Source organism: Nycticebus coucang, chromosome 17, assembly GCF_027406575.1.
Source record: "Nycticebus coucang isolate mNycCou1 chromosome 17, mNycCou1.pri, whole genome shotgun sequence".
Lineage (NCBI taxonomy): Eukaryota > Metazoa > Chordata > Mammalia > Primates > Lorisidae > Nycticebus > Nycticebus coucang.
In genome coordinates, this window is record NC_069796.1 from 80,978,992 (window position 1) to 80,993,170 (window position 14,179).

The following is a 14,179-nucleotide window of genomic DNA, read 5'->3' on the forward strand; positions in this document are numbered from 1 at the left end:
GAAGTCGCAATGAGCTATAATGACACCATTGCCCTCTAGCCAGGGCAACAGAGCAAGATATGTCTGAAAACAAAACAAAATAAAACAAAACCCAAACAATAATGTTTAAACTCGGAACATGTTAATTTTTTTTAGTTTTTATTTTTGTAAAGTCAGGATGTCACTATATAAATAGCCCAGGCTGGTCTCAAACTCCTGGCCTCAAGTGATCCTCCCACCTCAGGCTCCTAAATTGCTGGGATTGTAGATATGAGCCACCACACTGATCCTCTACTCATCTGTTTTAAACCACCCATTGACCCCATTAACCACGAGGTAGTGAAGGAAAAACTAAAGTGGGTAAATGAAAAATTCTATTGAAACAAGAGAAACAAATATACCCATCCCACCACACCTCAAAATTTAACAAGAGTTTGAAGTAAGACCAAATCATTATCATCATCAAGAAAACACAATATGAAATACAAAAGGGAATAAAAATGAACTGAAAGTGGCTTAAATACAGGCATAGATGATCCAATATATGTATAAGAAAACAAAACAGTAGAACAAACTAATACTAAAACTGTAAGGTAATATAACTTTCCATGGGAGAAAAAAAAAAAAGACCAGAATATATATATTGAAAACACCCACCGATCTCAGGAAAAACGGACCCTGAAAAATCAATTCCCAGACTGAGATTGACATAAACACCTAATCATGTACCAAAATCAGAAAAATTAAATGGACTTCAAGAAAGTGCCTGTAGCTCAGCAGCTAGGGCACCAGGCACATGCACCAAAGGTGGCAGGTGCAAGCCCAAGCCAGGCCTGCCAAACAACGACAACTACAACCAAAAAATAGCCAGGCGTTGTGGCGGGTGCCTATAGTTCCAGCTATTTGGGAGGCTGAGGCAAGAGAATCACTTAAGCCCAAGAGTTGGAGGTTGCTGTGAGCTGTGATGCCATCGCACTCTACCAAGGGCAACATAGTGAGACTCTGTCTTGAAAAAAAAAAAAAAAGCAGCATACAAAAACCAAAATGTAAAAAGATAGCATAAACTCAAAGGGAAAAAATTTTAATAAGGATTTTGTATATAGCCAAACCATTTTTCATATGTAAAAGACAATAGGAAAAGCAGCTGTGTGCAATGAATCATGTTTGTAATCTCTACTCCTAGAGAAACTAAAGAGGTCAGGAGTTTGAAACCAGCCTGGGAAATACAGGAAGATCCTTCCCACATTTAAAAAGAAATGTCAAGCACAGTGGCTACATCCTACCACTCTGGGAAGTGAAATGTGAGAATAACTTGAGACTACCTGTCTCTACAAAAAATAGAAAAATATCTAGGCATGGCTGTATGGGCCTATAGTCCCAGCTACTTGGGAGGCTGAGGCAGGAAGATTGCTTCAGCCTAGGAGTTTGAGGTTGTAGTGAACCACGATGACTCACTGCATGCTAGCCCCTCACAACAGAGTGAGCCTGTCTCAATGAATCAATCACTATAGAAAAAGTGTCAAACATGCAAGAAATCAGAAAGTATTACAGTCACAAGCCCTTCTGTGTGTGTGTGTTTTTGCAGTATTAGCCTTTTATTTTTAATACCTATTATTCCATGAATTCATAGGGAAAAGGTTCCATCAGCACAAGGAGGTGCCTTGCCATTGAATGTGACGAAGCTTTGTATGACTATTATGCCATGAATTCATGGGGAAATATATTACTGTTATTTGGGGTCTCTTAGTAACTGTGTGTGCTATGCTGTACACCTATTATGCCATGAATTTATGGGGAATAAATAGGTTCCAGCATGTTTTATCACTGTTCCTTTGGTTTTCTTGGTTCTCCTGTATGCTATGCTGTATGCCTATTATGCCATGAATTCATAGAGAATGGGTTCCAGCTCAGGCCCCTTTCCATTGGTCCTCACAAAGTGTGCTTCTCTGGGTGGAGCAGGCTGGCACTTCAGTTGAACCCAGGTACCTTTCTCTTTGGCTTCCTTCTTTTTCTGATCATTTCCTTCACGTATTTCAGGAAGCTATCTCAGCTCTTAAGAGTGCTTAATATGCTCAATACTAACATTAATCCTCTTGGCAAGAATCTTGTTTGTTTACAACAGTGCCTACAAGCATGCTAGGTAACATGGTAGACTCTTTCAGTTTTGCCATGGTAACATTTGTGTGGCATGCCTTTTTTTTTGTTTTTGTTTTTTTTTTGGCATGCCTTTTTGAACAGTACCCATTCCCTTAATGTCTACAATATCATCTTTCTTATAGATTCAAATGTATGTGGCCGAAGAAACTACTTGATGTTTTCTAAAAGACCTAGAGAACATGTATCAGGTACCTCTCCTCTCCCTTTCTGTTTGTCATTTTGGTGAATTACTGGAAGATGGCGTTGCAGGCTAAAAGGCTTTTTTTTTTAATCTCACGCTGTGGTCCTAGGTAGAAAGCCATGGCATCATGATGGCTCACCTCTTGCCTCAGTTTTTCTATTTTTAGTAGAGACGGGATCTTATTCTCACTCAGGCTAGTCTCCAACTCCTGAGCACAAGCAATTCAACCACCTGGCTTCCCAGAGTGCTAGAATTACAGGGGTGAGCTACTGCACCCGGCCTCACAAAGCCCTTGACAAATCCAATGAAGAATGAGCATCATTCAGCCAAAAAATGATTATATAAACTTTGGCAAAAGAACTGAGCATAAATTTTTTTATATATTTTAATATATTTAATTTTAGATCTAACACTAAAAGTAAAAATGAAATACAAGAAAAATATGTAAACTGGGCATGGCAGCTCACGCTTGTAATCCTAATACTCTGGGAGGCCGAGGTGGGTGGATTGCTTGAGCTCACGAGTTTGAGACCAGCCTGAGCAAAAGTGAGACCCCATCTCTACTAAAAATAGAAAATCTGAGGCAAGAGGATCATTTGGGCCCAAGAATTGGAGGTCTGTTGTGAGCTATGATGCCACAGCACTCTACCCAGGGTGGCTTGAGAGTCTGTCTCAAAAAAAAAAAACAAAAAAAAAAACAAAACACAGAAAAACATGTAAATGTTATATGTTCTAATAATGTAGATGTATAAAATTGCAAGAGTCAAATACATACTGTCTATAAAGGAATAGACAGGTTAAAAAATACCAATAAATGTTACTGGAAAAACTGATAGCCACACACAAAACATGAAAGTTGGACCACTACCTTACACCAGATATAAAAACTAACTCAAGGCAGAGCCTGTAGCTCAGTGGGTAAGGTGCTGGCCAGTTCAGACCCAGCCCTGGTCAGCTAAACAACGACAACAAGAAAACAGCCAGACATTGTGGTGGGTACCTGTAGTCCCAGCTACTTAGGAGGCTGGGGCAAGAGAATCACTTAAGCCCAAAAGTTTGAGGTTGCTTTGAGATGTGATACCACAGCACTCTACCAAGGGCAACATAGTGAGACTCTGTCTCAAAAAAAAAAAGGCACTAACTCAAAATGAATCAAAGAGGCTCGGCGCCCATAGCACAGTGGTTACGGCACCAGCCACATGCACCAAGAGCGATGAGTTCAAACCCGGCCCAGACAAGCTAAACGATACCTGCAACAATAAAAAAATAGCTGGGGGTGGCGGCGCCTGTGGCTCAGTGAGTAGGGCGCGGGCCCCATATACCGAGGGTGGCGGGTTCAAACCCAGCCCCGGCCAAACTGCAACAAAAAATAGCTGGGCGTTGTGGCGGGCGCCTGTAGTCCCAGCTGCTCCAGAGGCTGAGGCAAGAGAATCGCGTAAGCCCAAGAGGTAGACTACGGTTGCTGTGAGCCGTATGACGCCACTGGCACTCTACCCGAGGGCGGTACAGTGAGACTCTGTCTCTACAAAAAAGAATGAGATTCTGTCTCAAAAAAAAAGAAAAAAAAATAGCCGGGGGTTGTGGCACGCATCTGTAGTCCCAGCTACTTGGGAGGCTGAGGCAAGAATATCACTTAAGCCCAACCGTTGGAGGTTGCTGTGAGCTGAGATTCCAGGACACTCTACCAAGGGCAACATAGTGACACATTGTCTCAAAAAAAAAGAAAAGAATCAGGCCAGGCGTGGTGGCTCATGCCTATAGTCCCAGCACCGTGGGAGGCCGAGGCAGGTGGATTGCCTGAGCTCAGAGGTTCGAGAACAGTATGAGCAGCAGTGAGCCAGAGTAAGACCCCATCTCTACTAACATCAAAAAAAACAGCTGGACGTTGTGGTGGGCGTCTGTAATCCCAGCTACTGGGGAGGCGAGACAGAGCATCGCCAGAGAAAGAAGAAAATGAACAAAAACAAAAGAGTACTTCAAACAAAGAAGAATGAACAAGCAAGCTGAAATTAAAAAAAAAAAAAGAATCGAAGAATCTAAGAAATTGACATTGTGACCTTTAGCTTCTGGGTGTTTACTTTGCTGGTGGTCTATTGTGATCAGTGTTGAGAATAGGTCTAAGTAGTTCCTGTAGCGCTAGTCTTGTTGTGGTTAATTTCCTCAATGCTTGTATCTCTGCAAAAGATTGACTTCTCCATCAATTTTGAAGCTTAGTTTAGCAGGATACAGAATTCTGGGCTGAAAATTGTTTTGTTTAAGAATGTTGAAGGTGGATGCCCATGTTCTTCTGGCTTAGAAGGTTTCAGTTGAAAAGTTTGTTGTCATCGTAAATGGCTCTGCCTCTGTAGGTCAGTTGGCACTTACTCTTGGCTGTCTGCAGAATTTTTCTTTCATCTTGACTTTGGACATTACAACGTGTCTTGGAGAGGCTCTGTTTGAGTTGAGATGACCCGAGGTTCCATATCCATCTGAAAGGAGTGTGTTGAGTTCCTTAGTAGAACCTGGGAATTTTTCCTTTATGAGGGTCTCCAGAAGAGCTGCCATTCCTTTCGGACAATCTTCTTCCCCTTCAGGAATTCCTATTATTTGAATATTTCAACACTTCATGGAGCCTCATGATTCTCTAAGTGCCTGTTCTGCTTTCTCTCTTCTTTTCTGCCTCTTTAACTACCTGGGATAACTCAAAAACTTTATCCTCTAGCTCTGAGGGGGTTTTTTTGTTTGTTTTGTTTTGTGTGTGGTTTTTTTGGCCAGGGCTGGGTTTGAACCTGCCACCTCCAGCGTATGGGACCAGCGCCCTAATCCTTGAGCCACAGGCGCCACCCAGCTCTGAGGTTCTTTCTTCTCCATGGTCTAACCTATTTTTGATACTTCCTACTGCATCTTTTCATTTCCTGATTGTCTCCTTCATTTCCTTAAGCTCTGCCATATCCTTTCTATATTCTACATATCTTTCATCCAGTTTGTGGTTCTGTCTTTCCATTTTCTTGTCCAGTCCTTTTATTTTCTTTATCAGCCATATTTTAAATTCCCTTTCTGTCAAGTCCATTGATTCCTTATAGGTGGAGTCTTCTGCAGTAGCTGCCTCATGGTCCTTTGGGGGAGTTTCTCTGTTTTAGTTTTTCACATTGCCTGAAATTTTCTGTTGGTTCCTCCTCATGTGTTCTTTCTTCTTGTTCACCTTTTTGTCCTTTTATTTCTCATTCCCTCCTTTGTTTTAAACAGAAGTCCTTGCTCTTGCTAACAGTATAGTGCGATGTGTCACCAGGACACCAGGTGGCGCTGTGGTATTTTTTGGAGACCAAGAGCACAGCCAGCAACCCCACTGGTCATTATTCCAAAATTAGTTGCCTTCAGTGATTGCCTGATTGCATTCAGACCCTACTGAATTTTGGATTTTAAAGCTCACAAGAATCCTTCAAGAGCACGGCTCAGAGTACCCCCAGACTCTAGTTCCCATGGGGTGTGGGAGTCCCTCAGGCTGTCCCAAGAGTGGAGTTCTGATCCCAGCAGGCAGATTTAAGACAGCCTTGTTTAGGCCTCTGCTAAGACCTTCTCATGACCTTTCCACCATGCCAGGCCCTTGGGCGCCCAAACCTTCTCAGTATGGCTGAGAAGCCAAACCTATGGCAAGTCCACTCCAACCAGCATTCAAATCTGGTTGATGTATATACTGTTTGAGTCTGTCCACTCTTCCAAGCTGGCGGAAAGGGGTGCAGAACCCCCGACTCTGATGGCACCTGCAAGTGGGAGAGTGATTGCCCAGTGTGGACTGAATTTGGGGGGCAGGGCTGGTCCCTGGCTCCAACTAGGCAAGCAGAGGCTTGCTGGGTGTGAACTGAAACTGGAGGGCAATGGCATGGTCCCCTGACTACAACAGAGCCGGCAAGACTCCAGGTGTGGACTGAGACCTGCAGGCAGGGGCATGGTTCCCTAACTCAAACTGGGCTAGTGAACAGAGGCTTGCCAGTGTGGACCGAGACTGTGGGCAGGGGCATGGTCCCCTGACTCCAACTGGGCTGGCAAGCAGAGACGCGGACACCAGTATGGACTGAGTCTGGCGGGCGGGGGCATGGACTCCTGGATCCAATTGTGCTGTTGGAGACCCTTGGATCCCTTTCTGTTGAGCAGGGTTTGTACTGCCCAAGACAATTTGATTGGAACTCATGGCTGGAGCTGTCCACCCAGGGACATTCTGAGGTTGACCTTCAAAGTTCTATAGCAGAAAAGAACTGAAGGGTGGGGGCAGGGCGCCACAGTTGTCTATATCTCTCCACAGCTGAGATTTAAACCATGGCTTCTTAGGATAGTATAGAGGTTGGCTGATTTCAAAACAGAACCAGCTTGCGCTACCTCACTAAGTAGGTCCTCTGAGTCTCCAGCTAAAACTCTGAAAGGGGCCTGTGTAAGGTTGTAGGGGATAAGCCACAATTACAAAGCCTAGTGCTTGGGTAAGGGGCTGATTATCTTTACTACCTGGGAACCCCAATTCAATCTCACTCTACCAGTTCTAATAACCAAACAGTGGAAAATAAACATGGTGTGAAACACAGAACTCTGGCAACATGAATAACCAGAGTAGATCAATCCCCCCCCCCCAAGAATGACAAAGGAGATACAAGTGAAGATGCCATGCATAGACAAATGGCTGCAATGTAAAACATCGATTTCAGAATATGGATGGCAAATAAGATGAATAGAATAGAAGAAAAGTTAGAAATTGACATCCAAAGAGTAGTTCTAAAGTTGTCTCAAGAAATTAATGAATTCAAAGACAAAGTCACCAAAGATATGGACATAATGAGAGAAGAGACAGCAGAGCTCCAAGAAATGAAAAAGTTATTCAAGGAGCTCCGAAATACAGTAGAATCCCTCAGTAAGAGAGTTGACCAGGCAGAAGAAAGGATCTTTGAAATTGAAGACAAAGCTTTTGAACGTTCCCAAATGCTCAAAGAGACAGATAAATGGAGAGCAAAAACTGATCATTCCCTGAGAGAGTTATGGGATCACTCCAAAAGATCAAATATTTGTCTTACAGGAATTTCTGAAGGAGAAAAGGATGGTCCTAATGGTACAGATAACATCTGATTCTCACTGGATAAAAGATTTAAACTTAAGACATGAAACTCAGGGGACCAGGCCCTTGAATAGACCACGCTGTACTCCAAGAGATTATGGAGGAGAATTTCCCAAGCATTGCAAGAGATACAGAAATTCAGATAGTAGACAGTTTCAGAACCCCAGGAAGACTCAATCCAAATAAAGCATCTCCTAGACACATTGTGATTAACTTTGCCAAAGTTAAAACAAAGGAGAAAATTCTGCAAACAGCCAGACATAAGAAAAGCATTACCTACAAAGGGAGAAATATCAGAATGACTGCAGATCTCTCAGGTGAAACATTTCAAGCCAGAAGAGGATGGTCATCAACCTTCAATTGCCTAAAACAAAACAACTTTTAGCCTAGGATTCTGTATCCAGCTAAACTGAGTTTCCTTTGTGATGGAGAAATCAAATACTTTAATGACATAGACATGTTGAAGAAATTTGTCATAACTAAACCAGCTCTCCAGGATATTCTCAGACCCCTCCACAAGGACCAGAACAATGCTCTACCACCAAAGTAAACTCACTCAGAAATTTCTGAACAAAAAAAACTTCCACAGTGGTGAAAGGATTAAAAATGTCTACTGGACATTTGAAAAACATGACACCCAAAACACTACCAGGCTTATCAATTCTCTCAATTAATGTGAATGGTTTAAATTGTCCTCTAAAGAGTCACAGGTTGGCTGACTGGATACATAAACTCAGACTAGATATCTACTGCATAAGAATCTCATTTCAGGCGGTGCCTGTGGCTCAAAGGGGTAGGGCACCGGCCCCATATGCTGGAGGTTGTGGGTTCAAACCCAGTCCCGGCCAAAAACTGCAAAAATAAATAAATAAATAAATAAAAGAGCTCCAGATTATGAACCAGAAGACCAGAGTTGCACTGCAGCCCTGTTCATTAAAAAAAAAAAAAAAAAAAAAGAATCTCATTTCATTTTTAAGGATAAAAATAGACTCAAGGTAAAGGGATGGACATCTATAACATAGGCAAATGAAAATCAGAAAAAAGCAAGCGTTGCAATTTTATTTGCAGATACAATTAGCTTTAAACCAACAAAGATAAAGAAAGATAAGGATGGTCACTACATATTTGTCAAAGGAAATACCCAACATGAAGAGATTTCAATAATTAACATTTATGCACCCTACCAAAATGCTCCTCAATTTATAAAGAAAACCCTAAGGATATGAACAACTTGATATTGGTATCTCCCTGCACTATAATAGTTGAAGATTTTAACATCCCTTTGACACTACCATTAACAAAAATTCTTGGCTTGGCCCTGTAGCTTAGCGGCTACGGCTCCAGCCACATACACCGGAGCTGGTGAGTTCAAATGCAGCCCAGGCCTGCCAAACAACAATGATAACTGCAACCAAAAAATAGCCGGGAGTTATGGCAGATGCCTGTAGTCCCAGCTACTTGGGAGGCTGAGACAAGAGAATCGCTTAAGCCCAAGAGTCGGAGGTTCCTGTGAGTTGTGACACCATGGCACTCTACCAAGGGTGACATAGTGAGACTCTATCTCAAAAAAAAAAAAAAAAAAAATTTATTTTCTCTGGATAAAAGATGTAAACTTAAGACATGAAACTATACAGATACTAGAAGAGAGTGCAGGGAAAACACTTAAAGAAATTAGTTTGTTTAGAATATTTTATGAGGAGGCTCCTCCCCACCGGCAATTGAAGCAACACCAAAAATACATTAATGGGATCTGATCAAACTAGAAAACTAGTACAGTAAGTTAAGCAAAAAGACAACCTTCAGAATGGGAGAAGAATTTTGCCGGTTATGCTTCCAACAAAGATCTAATAACTAGAATCCACAGGAATTCAAACTCATCAATAAGAACAAATAACCCCATTTCTATGTGGGCAACAGACTTGAACAGAAACTTTTCTGAAAGAGAAGTTTGTGTGGCCTGCAAACACATGAGAAAATGCTCATCATCTTTAATGATCAGAGAAATGTGAATTAAAATCACTTTGATATATCATCTAATCATCTAAGATTAGCCCACATCACAAAATCCCCAAACTACAGACGTTGGCCCGGATGTAGAGAGATGGGAACACTTCTACACTGTTGCTGGAAATGCAAGCTAAAAAGACCTTTTTGGAAAGAAGTTTAGAGAATACTCAGGGAACTAAAAGTAAACCTACCATTTGATCATGCTATTCCTCAACTAGGTATATACCCAGATGATCAAAAATCATTTTACAACAAAGACATTTGCACCAGAATGTTTACTGCAACCCAATTCATAATTGCCAAGACATAGAAACAGCCCAAGTGCCCATCGACCCATGAATGGATCAAAGAATTGTGGTATAGGTACACTATGGAAAACTATGCAGCCATAAAAAGATGGGAGACTTCCCATCATCTATGTTTACCTGGATAGAGCTGGAAAATATTCTTCTTAGTAAAGTATCTCAAGAATGGGAAAAAAAGTATCCAATGTACTCAATACTACTATGAAATCAATATATAATCACCTACACATTCATATGAATGATAAAACATAACTACAGTCTAGAAAGTAGAAGGGAAGGGGAGGAAAAAGGGTATTGCAGGGACCTCACCTAATGTTCATGATGCAATGGTACATTTCAAAACTATTAAGAAACGAGCATAGGCTCGTCACCCATAGCACAGTGGTTACAGCTCTGGCTACATGCACCGAGGCTGGGGGGGTTTGAGCCCAGTCCAGGTCAGCTAAACAACAATGACAATTGCAACAATAGTCAGGCCTTCTGGCAGGCGCCTATAGTCCGAGCTACTTGGGAGGCTGACACAAGAGAATCGCTTAAGTCCCAGAGTTTCAGGTTGCTGTGAGCTAAGATGCCACAGCACTCTACCTACGGCAACATAGTGAGACTCTGTCTCAAAAAAAAAAAAAAAAAAAGAAGTATAATTGTGATGGGTGTGTTAATCATTGCAATGTAAACATTTCACATTGTATATCAAATCTGTACCCTGAGCCCCATAAATGCATCAACGTACACAGTTATGAGTTAATAAAAAAAAAAAGAGAGAAAGAAAAGGTTTCTTCACTGGAAGGGAAGAAGTAAAACAGTCTTATAAACAACACGACTATTCTAATATAGCAAATCTAATGGAATCTACAAAAAAAAAAAAAAAAAAACTGGGCGGCGCCTGTGGCTCAGTGAGTAGGGCGCTGGCCCCATATGCCGAGGGTGGCGGGTTCAAACCCAGCCCCGGCCAAACTGCAACAAAAAAATAGCCGGGTGTTGTGGCGTGTGCCTGTAGTCCCAGCTGCTCGGGAGGCTGAGGCAAGAGAATCGCGTAAGCCCAAGAGTTAGAGGTTGCTGTGAGCCGTGTGACGCCACGGCACTCTACCCGAGGGCGGTACAGTGAGACTCTGTCTCTACAAAAAAAAAAAAAAAAAAAAACTATGAGAATAAGCAAATTTAGCAAGGCTGCAAAATTCAAGAATACACAAAATTCAATGCTATTTGTATATTTTAGCAACAAACTGAGAAAATTTTAAATAACATTTACCAGAGCTCAAAAATACATGAAATACTAAGAATTAAATCTGACAAAACATGTGAAAGACATGTAGACTGAAAATGAGAAAATATTGCTTAGAGAAATTAAGCAAATGACTTATTTAATCTAAAGACTAAGGGTTAGACTAGGCATGGTCACTCATGCCTATAATCCTAGCACTCTGGGAGGCCGAGGCCAATAGATTTCTTGAGCTCAGGAGTTCGATGGAGACCAGCCTGAATAAGAGCAAGACCCTGTCTCTGCTGAAAATAGAAAAACTAGCTGGATGTTGTGGCGGGTGCGTGTAGTCCCAGCTACTAGGGAGGCTGAGGCAAGAGGATCACTTGAGCACAAGAGTTTGAGGTTACTGTGAGCTATGATGACACCATGGCACTCAAGCCTGGGCAACAGAGTGAGACTCAGTCTCCAAAAAAAAAAAACACAGACTCCATATCGTTAAGATGCCATTTCTCCCTAGACCTAAAAATTCAAAACCAGTCCAATCAAAATTCCAAGAGAGGGTTTATGGAAACTGACAAATTGATTCTAGCATTGATATAGAAATGCAAAGGACCTAGAATGGACAGAATAACTCTGACAAAGGACAAAGTTAGAAAACTAACACTACTTGGTTTCAAAAATAATTATAAAGCTACAGTTGCCAGGCATGGTGGCTTGTGCCTGCAGTCACAGCTACTTGGGAGGCTGAGGTGGGAGGACTGCTTAAGGCCAGTCTGGACAACATAGCAAGACTTCATTAAAAAAAAAAAAAAATCTGCTGTAATCAGCCACTGCTGCATCCTCGTCTTCTTCTCTGTACTATGTTAGGTGGTCTCTGAAGGCACTGCACAAGGAATTCCTACATAGACCTAAGTCAGTACAAGGATCAGCACTCCAGGGTGGCAATGAAGAATAAGAAAAATAACTCAGGAAAAGCCATATGTTAGCTCTCAGCCTTAGTACCATCTTTCTAAAAACTTCCACACTGTGGGAACCAAGTAAAGGAAGAAGCAAATGCACAGGTTGAAGCACCAAAGATGAGGCAGAGATCTGAGTAAACTGCTTGCTTGTGCACACAGGATGGCCATGAAAGCATAGAATGCCAGAGGCTGAGGACACTGGTACAAGTTGTTAGACTGCATACTACTATCTAGAACTTGCCTCTCAATGGATCTCAGACTTCACTGCTACCAATCCCCAAGACCATCCCTGAGAGACCTATCTTGCTCATATCAAAACAGTCCCTATTCATCCCTTACCCTAGATCTGACATTCTAAACTAGTTTTGTTCTCAGTTGTGGCTGAGTGTAACAAATACACAATAAATCATATCTTCTGCTGTTTGAGCTTAAGAATCAAAACAAACAAAAAAAGCTGTTTGTTTTACGTTGGAAAACTTTCCCTTTATATAACTGAAGAACAAATCTATGAACTATTCAGCAAAAGTGATGACATAAAGTCATTATGGGTATGGATAAAATGAAAATAAAACATGCAGATTCTGTTTTGTGGAATGCTATTCATGAACAAACTCAGAAAATGCCACAAGATACATAAATGGAATGTGTCTGAGTGACTAGTTCATTCACACAAATAGGGTTTAAGGAGTGCAGGCAGTATAGATGTAGGAAATCAGTGGACCAGGTACAAAACTGGTACAAAACCAGTTAGTGAGAGCTGTCAGTGATTAAACTCACTCCTTTGAATCTGCTTAAGAATACTATCTAACAAGGTCTGCAAACCAGCCCATTTGTACCAAGCTTTGATCAATTCTCTACTGAGCTGGAAGCTTTATCATGGTTTTTCTCTGAAAATCATTACAGGACAGAATCTAAAAGGTGTTTAATTCTCGTCTTTGCCATGTGTGTCAGGTTACCAGAATGATTTTCCTCCGCCAGGAAAAAAATTCTGTTCCCTGCTAAGAAATTCAATCTATAATGTTGTTTTCTCCGTTAGCCAGAAATACTTCTTTTAGCCTTTCCACACTGTTCAGGGAGGGCCCATATGGCATTGTTCTGGATTCCCACCGTAACTTAAAGGGAAATTTTCACAATGTCCGGAGCCCTTGATGTCCTGCAAATGAAGGAGGAAGTTATCTTCAAATTCTCTGAAGCAGGAACCTACTTAGGTGGCACCAATTTTGACTTCCAAATGGAACAGTACATCTACAAAAGGAAAAGCGATGGCATCTACATCATAAATCTGAAGAGGACCTGAGGAAAAACTTCTGTTGGCAGCTCAGGCCATTGTTGCCACTGAAAACCCTGCTGATGTCAGTGTCATATCCTCCAGGAATACTGGCCAGCGAGCTGTGCTGAAGTTCACTGCTGCCACTGGAGTCACTCCTATTGCTGGCCACTTCACTCCTTTAATCTTCACTAACCTGATCCGGGCAGCCTTCCAGGAACCTCGTCTTCCAGTGGTTACTGATCCTAGGGCTGACCACCAGCCTGTCACAGAGGCGTCTTATCTTAACCTGCCTACCATTGCTCTGTGTAACACAGATTGTCCTCTGTGTTATGTGGACCGATCGCCATACCATGCAACAAGTAAGCTCACTCAGTAGGTCTGATGTGGCAGATGCTGGTCTGGGAAGTTCTCCGCATGCATGGCACCATCTCCCATGAACCTCCACGGGAGGTCATGCCTGATCTCTACTTCTACAGAGATCCTAAAGAGATTGAAAAGGAAGAGCAGGCTGCTGCTGAGAAAGCTGTGACCAAGGAAGAATTTCAGGGTGAATGGATTGCTCCAGCTCCTGAGATTACTGCTACGCAACCAGAGGTTGCAGACTGGTTAGAGGCATGCAAGTGCCCTCTGTGCCTGTTTAGCAATTCCCCACTAAAGACTGGAGTGCCAGCTTGGCACTGTCGCACAGTGGTTACAGTGCCAGTCCCATACAACAAGGCTGGTGCTAATCAACAATGACAAGTGCAACAAAAGAAAAATACCCAAGCGTTGTGGTGGGCACCTATAGTCCCAGTTACTTGGGAGGCTGAGGCAAGAGAACTGATTAAGCCCAAGAGTTTGAGGTTGCTGTGAGCTGTGATGCCACGGTACTCTACCGAGGGCAACATAGTGAGACTCTGTCTCAAAAAAAAAAAAAAAACTGGAGTGCCCAGCTTGCCAGCGAAGACTGGTCTGCAGCTCCCTCTGCTCAGGCCACACAATGGGTAGGAACAACCACTGAGTGGTCTTAAGCTGTTCTCCCACAAGCTCTTAAACAAGATGGA

General features: G+C 42.2%; 1 protein-coding gene across 4 annotated transcripts in view; it reads right to left on the reverse strand.

Moving 5' to 3' along the window:
* Positions 1-14,179, reverse strand: part of UIMC1 (ubiquitin interaction motif containing 1) — a 122,856-nt gene that overhangs the window by 96,042 nt on the left and 12,635 nt on the right. The gene's annotated exons all lie outside the window — the stretch shown is intronic.